Source organism: Pan troglodytes, chromosome 1 (assembly GCF_028858775.2).
Source record: "Pan troglodytes isolate AG18354 chromosome 1, NHGRI_mPanTro3-v2.0_pri, whole genome shotgun sequence".
In the NCBI taxonomy this organism is placed as follows: Eukaryota; Metazoa; Chordata; class Mammalia; order Primates; family Hominidae; genus Pan; species Pan troglodytes.
In genome coordinates this window covers 200989460-200999724 of record NC_072398.2, presented here as the reverse complement: position 1 = coordinate 200999724, position 10265 = coordinate 200989460, and the positions used below count along the sequence as shown (strand labels likewise).

Here is a 10265-nt window from a genome sequence, read left to right as displayed (position 1 = left end):
ATAACAGAGAGTCTATTCTGGGAGCTCCTTCTGAAGACAGGGGTGGCTCCTTTTTCCCAGAAACCCCAGCGAACATCTCCTCCTTTTTCATTGATCTGAACTGGGTCATGTGCCATTCCCTTAACCAATCACTGTACAGCAGGAAAAGATAGAATGACGGCTTAGGCCAATCAGAATCCAGCCCTGGAGCTGAGGGTGGGTCGTTCAGGCCACAGAGGGAGAGCACAGGGTTGGTCTGGAGGACTTAGTGGAAAGCAGTGAAATGGAGGCTGGAGAGACAACAAAGCCCTAAGACAGACGCCATCGCCTGAGATCATGAATATGATCCAGTCAATCAGAACCCCCCCCACCCCCACTGTTCCAGCCCGGTCTCCATGTCCTGCCTTATGGCAAGGCCTGCTGCTTAGTGGTGTGGAGTTACCCTCCCCAGTGCTGGCTCATGACTCCATTCATTTGCCCTTGCTGTACCCTCCATTTGGTATTTCTCTCTTCCCTGACATATTAGATCTGTGGTATGATGTCAAGTCACACATAATTGGGTCCTTGTTGGGGGTTCCCAAGACTTCTTGTACCCACCACCATCATGTCACTTGCAACAGTTACAGTTATGTTTCTAGGTCATGTCTGCCCTCTCCAGCCCCCAAATAAGCACACAGAGACACACACACATGCAGCTGGTGAGTTCCTTGAAACTATGGGCCAAGTCTTAATCTCTTTACTCCCAGCCTCTAGCTACTATCTGGTTTACCGAAGAGACTCAGTAAATATTTGTGGAATGAATGAACATAAGTTATTTTTGTTGAATACATGGTTGTTGTGAGGTATTTGCATTTTTATGAAGGACAAAGCCGCAAGCCAAAGCTCCAGCGGAGGGATTTCAGGCACCAGTGAGCTAGGCCTGGAAGTCTATTCTATTGTTTAGTGCCTGGGGAAGGATATGACTGTCATAGCAGGTGGAGTCTTCCATTCATTGCTTTCCAGTGCAAAAGTGGGAAAACAATCACATTGCCTCCTGAAAACAAAAGTGTGTCATGGAAACAAACGTTTCTGTTTGTTTTCTTGCGGGGAGGAAAGTTCTCTAGTCTTATCAGGTTTTGCTGCCATAATTTGTGGACAGAACGCTCCTTCCTGACACCTCTGTGGGGTGTGAAGGCAATGAATGCCCTGGCTGACTCTCCAGCCACCTCAGCTCTCCAACCTCTCATCCACTGAGCCCCGTCTGCAAGCAGAGCCCTGCCTAGGTGGGAGGAGTCTGACGTTAGCTAGAGGTTGAAAGAGCCACACTCAGTAGCCAGGACATTTCAGCATCACAGCCACAAACTTGGCTGCGTCTCCTGAGCTGATCGTGGCCTAATTTGATCACCGGGCCCCTTCCTGGTCCTCCAGCTGAGCCCTCCTGGCACCAAAAGCTCCATGAACTGACCAGCCTCTCTACCCTCAAGCTTGTCTCTTCCAGCCTGCCCTCTGTTTGGCCCAAGAGTGCTCCTCAGCAGCACAAAGGGGCCCTCTCAGCTGGAAATCCTTACCAAGACCCATGGTGCTCCTTGAGTCACAGTTCATGCCGAGGCACAAACATCAGCCAGGTACACAGCAGGCAAGCACCCACCCCTGCTTTTGCACCTGCCCTTCTCTCCTTATTAGACTGGTGAGCCTTTACATCTCAGAACCCAGCCCCCGTGGAACTGTCCCTATAAACTTTATAAAATTAATCAGGAAAAAGGGGAAGAGGAGAGATGAAAATAAACCAAGCTTGCAGCACATTCAGCATTAATCATTAGGTCAGCGTCCTCTCTGACCTACTTCCTCCTAGTTGTTTGCTGCCTATTGCCCAGAATCCCATAGAACCTAGATTATAGTTCCCCTTAACTGCTCTGTACATAACAACTTGAGCATTTTGAAACGTTAAGTTTACCATTTGAGATATTCTTTCAGGACCTGCTTGCTGATGAAACTACTGACATCAGCTGGTCTAAAGAACCCCACAAGGAGCTGACTGTGGAGAAAAAGTTAAATATTAAATTTGAACTCAACTGAACATGGACACAAACAATGGTCACCAAGTGCCGGAACAGGTTGTGTGAGCTCCTTGAGGCGTTCATACAGCGCTGTTTCAGAGAAATCTCTATTTCAATCTATTCCTATACGTTAGTTATTAAAAAACAACAGACAGTCACAAAAACAAGTTGACCTTTTTGTGTTCCTTGAGCCCAGTCAGGAAGGACCCTTGTGACTGGGCCTCATGCCAAACAAGTCATTACAGAAAGAGATAGAGTCCCAGACTGCCCTGAAGCTTCATGAGACCTCTCCTCGTGTGTGCACAGATGAGTGGCCAACTCTGGAGCCAAGGCTGTTGCTTCCCAATCTGGTGGTGAATCCTCCATACACTGGTGAGTTCGGTATCTGACCCTGGAGCCTGGGCTGTTGCTTCCCAGTCTGGTGGTAAATCCTCCATAGTCTGGTGAATGCGGTGTTTGACTTTGGAACCCAGGCTGTTGCTTCCCAGTCTGGTGGTGAATCCTCCATAGTCTGGTGAGTATAAATATATATATATATATATATCTTTTCCCTTCTCCCCCTCCCATTACAATTTGTTATTATATCATGCGCTTATTATATCGATTTGCTTATTTATATTAATTTTCTTATTATATCCTTTGCTTATTAGATTTTCATTGCCATTTACATGGCATAAAGCGTGTTTACCCTTAAAGGTATTATGTGTGTGGCTTTTCTTCTCCCCTTGCGTGTCTCCTGTACAGAACCCTGACTGACCAAAGAATGCAGTTTTTGCATCCTGATGAATTCATCCCTCTTACCTCCTCCAATCAATGACTCCAATTTTCTAGCCCCTCGCCCTCTATGGTCCCCTTAAAAACCTCAGCCCAGAACACCTTGAGGACATGGATTTTAGGGTTCCTCTCATCTCCCTTCTTGGCCACCCAGTGATCATGAAACTCTTTCTCTGCTGAAAACCCTGCTCTCTCAGTGTATTGGTCTGTTACTGTGCAGTGAGCAAAAAAAACTGTTGGTCTTGTAACACCGACATTTTCTCTGCATAATCAAATAAAATAATTGCACCAAGCCCCTTCCCTACTACCATGATAATAACAGTAGTAGCAGCAGTAATTATATCTGTCATTTCTAAAGTATATTCTATGTGCCAGGACCCACTCTTGGCACTTTGCCTGCCTCAGTTCTTGACCACTTCACAACCCCTTTGTGAGTTTGACATGATTAGTAGGTCTGTTTCACAGATGAGACACATTGCGCTCAAAGAGGTCAAGGATCTAATCCAAGGTCGCACCATGAGGGTAAAAAGCAGCTGGGGTTTAACTCAGAAGTGCCTGGCTCCAATCTCTTCATTTGCTACTACTGTGGATCTATGATGTGCCAAATGTTGTCCAATGGCCTTCAGATAGAGCAGGAAGGAGAATAGCCAAACCCCTGCCCTTGTGGAGCTCACAATCTAGTATATGGTGTGAAGATGGTACAAATAATAAACAAATATATATATAAACAATGTCAGGGGTAATAACGGCTATAAAGAAAAATAAAACAGCATCAAGAGTGCAAGAAAGTGATGAGCTGGGATAGGTGATACTTCAGGGATATCTGAGACCTAAATGAAGTGAAGGAACAAGCCCTGGTTACAGCTGAGGGAAGCACGTTCCTGGCAGAGGGAACTGCAAGTGCGAAGGCCTGAGGTCAGAATAGGCCTAGTTTGAAGATTGACAGGAGGTCAGTGTGGCTGGAGCACAGTGAGCAGATGAGAGGAGAAGGGAACAAGGTCACAGGGAGGCCTCTAGGGGGAAGGGAGTAGATCTGGGTGTGGGGGAGGGACTTGTGAGCTATGCCTGGGACTCTGGTTTTTCCTCTGAGTGTGAAGGGGAGCCATGGAGGGCTGAGAGCTAAGGGGGCTCAAAGGTGGAATACATATTTATACCTATTTCTGTCTGCCACTTCCATGGACTATAAGCTCTGTGAGAACAGACAGCATCCTGTTGTATTCCCTGTTTCTAACACATAATAGATGCTAAGTAAATATCTTATACAAGAGTGTGGGAATTAATGAATAAAGATGAAAAAAATTTGAAGATCTTAAATAGGGCAAAAACTACAAAAGAAAGAAATCAATAAATTGGATTTCATCAAAATTAAAAACTTCGCGTTATAAAGACATTTACAAAAATGGAAAGGTGGCCCATAGACTGTGCAAAACATATTTTGTTTGGCAAAATACATGCAAAACATACATCCAGTGAAGAATTTTTATCCAGAATATATAACAAACTCTTAAAACTTGACAATATAGAGGTAAACATCTCAAAAAATGAGCAAGAGATCTGAACAGACACTTTATTAAAGAAGATATGTAAGAGGTCTTCAAAAAGTTCATGGAAAGAACTATGCATGGATTTCTATCTTTTTATGCACCAAAAAAACCTTGTTTTACCTTGTTATAACATGCCTGCACAAGATCTAGTGTAAGGCACAAAATCAGTTTGAAAGAGCCCCTATCAGAATTAAAGCAAGAACAAGCATTACATTTATAGTGAAGTTTTGGTAGAAGAATGGTGAAATTGTTGATGCTTTATGAAAAGTTTGTGGAGACAATGCCCCAAAGAAATTGGAGTTTACAAATGGATAGCTTGTTTTAAGAAGAACAAAACTACGTTGAAGATGAACCTAAGGTGGCAGACCATCCATGTACCTTTGCAAGGAAATAAATAATCTTGTTCATGCCCTAATTGAATAGGACTGATTATTAATAATGACAGCCAACATTATAGACATCTCAGTTGTGTTCGATGTACATAACTCTGACTGAAAAATTAAAGTTGAGCACACTTTCCACTCAATGGATGCCAAAACTGTTACAGCCAGATCAGCTGCAGACAACGGCAGTGTTTTCAATGCATATTTTAAATAAGTGGGATCAAGATTCTGAATCATCTCCTCAAAAAATTATAACAAGTGATAAAACATGTCTTCACCAGTATGATCCTAAAAACAAGGGCAAAATCAAGGCAATGGCTACCAAGGGGTGGAGGTGGTATTGTCAAAGCAAAAGTGGACTGGTTAAGAGAAGGTCAGCATTTGGCGGGGAGGGAATACTCAGGCATTTTGCTTGTTAACTTTCTGGAGGGCCAAAGAACAATAACATCTGCTTATTATGAGAGTGTTTGAGAACGTTAGCCAAAGCCTTAGCAGAAAAACAGCCAGGAAAGCTTCATCAGAGAGTCCTTCCTCACTATGACAATGCTCCCACTCATTCCTTTCATCAAACAGGTAATTTTGCAAGAGTGCTGATTTTACAGTGCTGATTTGGCTCCTTTTTACTTCTTTTTGTTTCTTCATGTTAAAAAAATCAGGGCATTAATTTTGTCTTCAGTTAATAATGTAAAAAAGACCGCATTGACATGGTTAAATTCCCAGGACTCTTAGTTTTTAAAGGATGGACTAGATGGTTGATATTATCACTTCAAAACTGTCTTGACCTTGATGGAGCTTATGTTGAGAGATAGAGTTTATGTTTTTATTTTTATCTTTTAATTAAAATTTTCCATGAACTTTTTGAAGTCCTCTTGTATGAATAGCAAATTAGCACGTAACAGTTTCTGAATATCAGGAGTCTTAGGCAAATAGAAATTAAAGTCACAAACCCACTAAAATGGTTAAAACTGAAAAGGCTGATAATGCCACATTTTGGCAAAGATTTTGAGGAATAGGCACTACTGTAGGCTGCTGGTGGAATGTAAAGCTGTACAATTATTTTAAAAAATGCTTGGACAGTTTCTTTAAAAGTCGAACATACAGGGCCTTTCCCCTCCTCTGTATATACCTGAGATAAAAGAAAGCACATGCTTAAGCAAAGGCTTGTATATTACATGTTTCATTACATTTCGTTCATTACATTTTTATTTGTAATAGTCCCACATGTCCACTAATGTGTGGATGGATAAATTAATTGGGGCATATCTATACTATGGAATATTACTCAGGAATAAAAAGGAACAAACTATTGATAAACATATCAACATGAATAAACTTTAAAATTATTATGCTGAGTGACTCTATAATTCCACTTATAATTCTAAAAAATGCACATTGACATGCAGTGACAGAAAACAGTTTAGTTGAGGGAAGGGTAGGAGGCTGACAAAGGGGTACAAAGAAAACAGGAAATGGGAGGAGATGAATACGATCATTATCTTGATTATGGTGATGGTTTCTTGGGTGTAGACATATGTCAAAATTATCAAAGTTTAAATATGTGCAGATTTGTGTCCATAAATTTTACTGCAGTAAAACTGTTTTTTAAGCCCTCAGAGCCCTTGAATGACACTGACACTTGGGGCAGGGTCCCTAGGAGTGCCTGATGCTTTCCTCAACCTGTGTGTGACCCACTGATGAGCCCATGGAGAGGGTAGGAATGACTCTACGTGATATACTGAGGAACATGAGAAATATTTAATCCACTCGATTCCATTCATCACTTCTTTCAGGAAGATCTTAACATTTTGACAACTCTGATGAACTTGATGACTGAAGTATCTATCAAAGTGCCACTAAAACGTCAGGCAGGACCCCACCTGTGTGCCTTGAGGTGGGGGTGCCCATAGGAGCACATTTTGTCCTGAGCCTGTCAGAAAGGCTGTTTTCCAAGGTGAGGGTGACGGGGAGGCCTGCAGAGGCTCAGGGTCATTGAGAAGCTAGAGACACCCCAATTCTAGCTAACTATCTCCTAATAGGAGTGCCTATCAGTGCTCACTGTGTGATTGGTTGAACAAATGAATTCATCTGATTGGTCCATCTGACTGGGGCCTGCTTCTGATTGGTTCCTCCTGTGATTTGCCTGCTGCAATTACAGACAGCTATCTGATTGGTTGGCAGTGATAAATGCCTCATGCCCAACCTTGGGTTATTATAAGGCACCCACTTTCCTATTGTTTATTCATTCTGTCTGCACCCCTCAGGCAGCCTAGCAGAGGCTGAGCGCCTGAAAGTTCTTGGGTTATCACTTCTTGCAGGGGATAGGGGAGAGTGGCGGGGGTCGAGTCCTGCCTCCAGTCTTTCCAGTAACCCTTTCTCTTCCTGTCACCACGCAGACAGCCCAGGGGCTGATGAGGCACAGTCGCGTTTTTCCCCCTCCTATCAATGCCTGTCTCCACCTCCTTAATCTGGTTGTATATCTGTCTTTGCCCACGGTGCTTGGACAGAGTAGCTGGGGCACCAACCCCCTGGACTCACTCTCACCTTGTGTGAGCTTGGGTGGGGGTGCTCCAGGCATGCAGGGAGACCCTCGTTTTCTCCACACCATGTGGAAGAGATGTGAGCGTTTCACTCCCTAGCTCTGCCGCGGCCACCACTGAGATTTGACATGTGGGCACTTGGAGAGAAACGGTCCCTCCTCTAGAACTCCAACCTGTAAGGCCTTTTCTGATGCATCTTTTCCACAGTGAGGAGAAAGCCTTCCTAAGGAGGAAGCAAAGCTAAGAGAAGAGAGGAAGGAGACATAGCCCCAGGGAAGCGGTTTGAGCCCTTGACTTCAGCTGTCCCAGAAGCCAGTCCACTCCCCTCCACGTATTTTCCAATTATGTGGGCCAATAAATCAATCTAGCTCTCCTTAAAGTTACTTGTTTTCTGCCACTTGCAACAAGAAGTTCTGCCTAAAACAAGCCACAATAAAGGGTCAGAGCCCAACTCCAGAAGGGAAGCAAAGCCTGGAGTGAGATGCCTGGAGCTGTGGGAAGGTGCGCGAGGGCGGGCGGGGACGTGGGCGGAGCTAGAGGCAGGTCCGGCGGTGCCGATCAAGGGTGCCGGCCAATGGGAGCCCTGCCACACCCACTGAGGGACTGTGCATTTGCGCTTTGCCTGTCCGGTTTCACTCATACAAGTTCCCCGCCTGGCCCCTGTCCCTGTCGGCATTCGGAGCTGGTATCCTTGGTGAACAGTAATAACAATTTAGAATTCTTGAATCACAGGCATAGACTCTTAGAATCACAGGCATAAACACTTAGAATTATAGAATGTTAGAATTCATTACTTCATTCACTAGCTATTTTCTGAATGCTCCATTTGTGCCCTGCGCTGTGACGGGACTAGAGGATTGAAGAAGGCAAGTGTGATTTCCACCCCCGTGGGCAGTCCATTCCAGAATCATGGAAACTCAAGAGTTGAGGGGCCCGGGAAGGGCTTCTCAGCTTTATCTTTTCATTTTCCCAGAGGAAGAGGGAAGCGCAGGCTTGTGGAGGGCCTGGCATGGGAGGGGAGGTCAGGAGCATGAATTGGGAAGATTCTTCTGATTCCGGGAGAAAATCAGTAAGAAAGCATGGCTAGAGAGTGCGTCCTCGTCCCCGTCCCATGGAGCTCAGTCCCCACAGCGTCCTAATTGCCTTAAAGTAGCTGCTCTTGCCCCAGGAGATCCACCCGGGTGTGAGTTGGTGCCAGGAAGGCCATTGCAGAGAAAGGCAGGCGTGGAGTGTCCTCTGCCAGAGGCTGCCTGAGCTCCATGGAAGGAGGCCAGTGTGGCAGTGAGGTGCCTGGCTGCCCGCCCCTCCCCTCACTCCTCTAATAACCACCATTTCTGTCTCCACCAACTCTGGGACACCCACCTGCAGGTTGAAGACCACTCACACTTGGGCACTGATGGGCCTCTATGGGGTCATGGAAGGAGCCCTCAGGCAGTGGAATGTCTCAGGTGACCCCTGCCAAGGGGCCAAGCCCAGCTTTTGTTGCTTAGCCTCCTCCAAGGAAAACCCTCCCTGGGAAAGTTCTGATGATCACCACCTCTGACCAAGCCATACTTCCTGTAAGCACCAGAAAGAAAGTGATTCCAGGTTCTATTATTGAACTTTACACTATCGTTTCAACAAAATAAAGTATATGGCTTTTAGTGTTCAACTTTCTTAGTTATGAGATTTTATTTTTAAAGTAAATGTGCTCTTTCAGCTGAGTCAACTTAAGGAAATGAAATTACATTGTGTGCCAACCTTATTGTTATATATTTCATGCATATATGGTTCATGCATATGGTTTTAAAAATATTAGGAATAAAAAGTAGTGGCTCCTTGAACCTCTCACCCTGACTTCTGCTCCTCAGAGGTAACCAATTTTCATTTGTTTAGCTGTGTCTCCTACTCATTCCCTCATAAAGCTAAGTAATATGTTTGTACCACTGTCTCCTAACTTCCTGCTGTGATGCTTATTTCTATACTAATCCATCTCCCCTTCTTCAGATATTATTATGTTTGTAGTTCTTCTTTTGGTTGCCTTGGACACTTTACTTAATGTAATCATACACTTATTTCTGTAAAAGTAATGCTACATGTTTTCAGATACAGGGAATTACATTTGCTGGCTCATGTAACTGGAAAGTATGGGGAGTAAAGATCACTTGGTTTCTGGCTGGACCTGAGGCTCTGTCTCCTTCCTTGCATTTCTTATCTCTACTTTCCTCTGCGCTGACCTCATTCTCAGGCAAGCTTTCTCCATGTTGCAGGAAAGATGCTTAAGCTACTTGGGTTCTATCCCTTCCAATGAGAGGGTCTGCTTAAAATAAGCCAAATTCAAGGGACCAACCCAAATACCTAAAGGGAAATGAGGCCTGGAACTGAGACATGGGTCACATTTGCCAAGGCCAAGCCCCTGACTGCCCAAGGCCCTGGGGATTTCCATGTGAGCCAAGACCAATACAGTCTCTGATCTCATGGGGTAGATAGGTCTAGTACGACAGACAGACAGATGCCACAGAATATCATAAATTAGCATGAATTTCCAACTGTCATAACTACTATGAAAGAGAGGGCTGAAGTGCTATAAAGGCATGTCAATATGGGGAATTGTCTTGTCACAGGAGGTCAGATAGGACATCCCTGAGGGGAGGACAACTGAGCTGAGATTAAAGAGTGAGAAGTGGACTGAGGAATTGGGGTCAGGGGAACATTGCAGCAGAGGGAACAGCCATGCAAAGGCCCTGTGGCAGAAAGAAGGGTGTCACTCAAAGGAGACTAAAGATACATGAAGATCTGGAGATTGGTGGGGAGGGAGATGGACATGTTAGGTATTAATTATCCCAGAAAGGGAAGGAGAATGGATGTGATAGTGCAGGGCTGTGCAGATCAACATACTAGGTCTATTTTGTATCCTAAGAGAAAAGGAGTCATAGAGCAAGGCAAGAAAGACCAGGGAAGGGGAAGAAGTAACCAGTTATGTGTTTTAGGAATATTCCTGGGCTGCCATATTGGCCACAAATTGCAATGTGG

The 10265-nt window shown here is 44.5% G+C and overlaps 1 long non-coding RNA gene across 1 annotated transcript; it reads left to right on the top strand.

Moving 5' to 3' along the window:
- The first annotated feature begins 8027 nt into the window (after positions 1–8027).
- Positions 8028–8904, top strand: LOC134807796 (uncharacterized). The gene is made up of 2 exons (XR_010149067.1): positions 8028–8119; positions 8622–8904. It is a non-coding gene; the product is annotated as an uncharacterized LOC134807796 (long non-coding RNA).
- The last annotated feature ends 1361 nt before the right edge of the window (positions 8905–10265 follow it).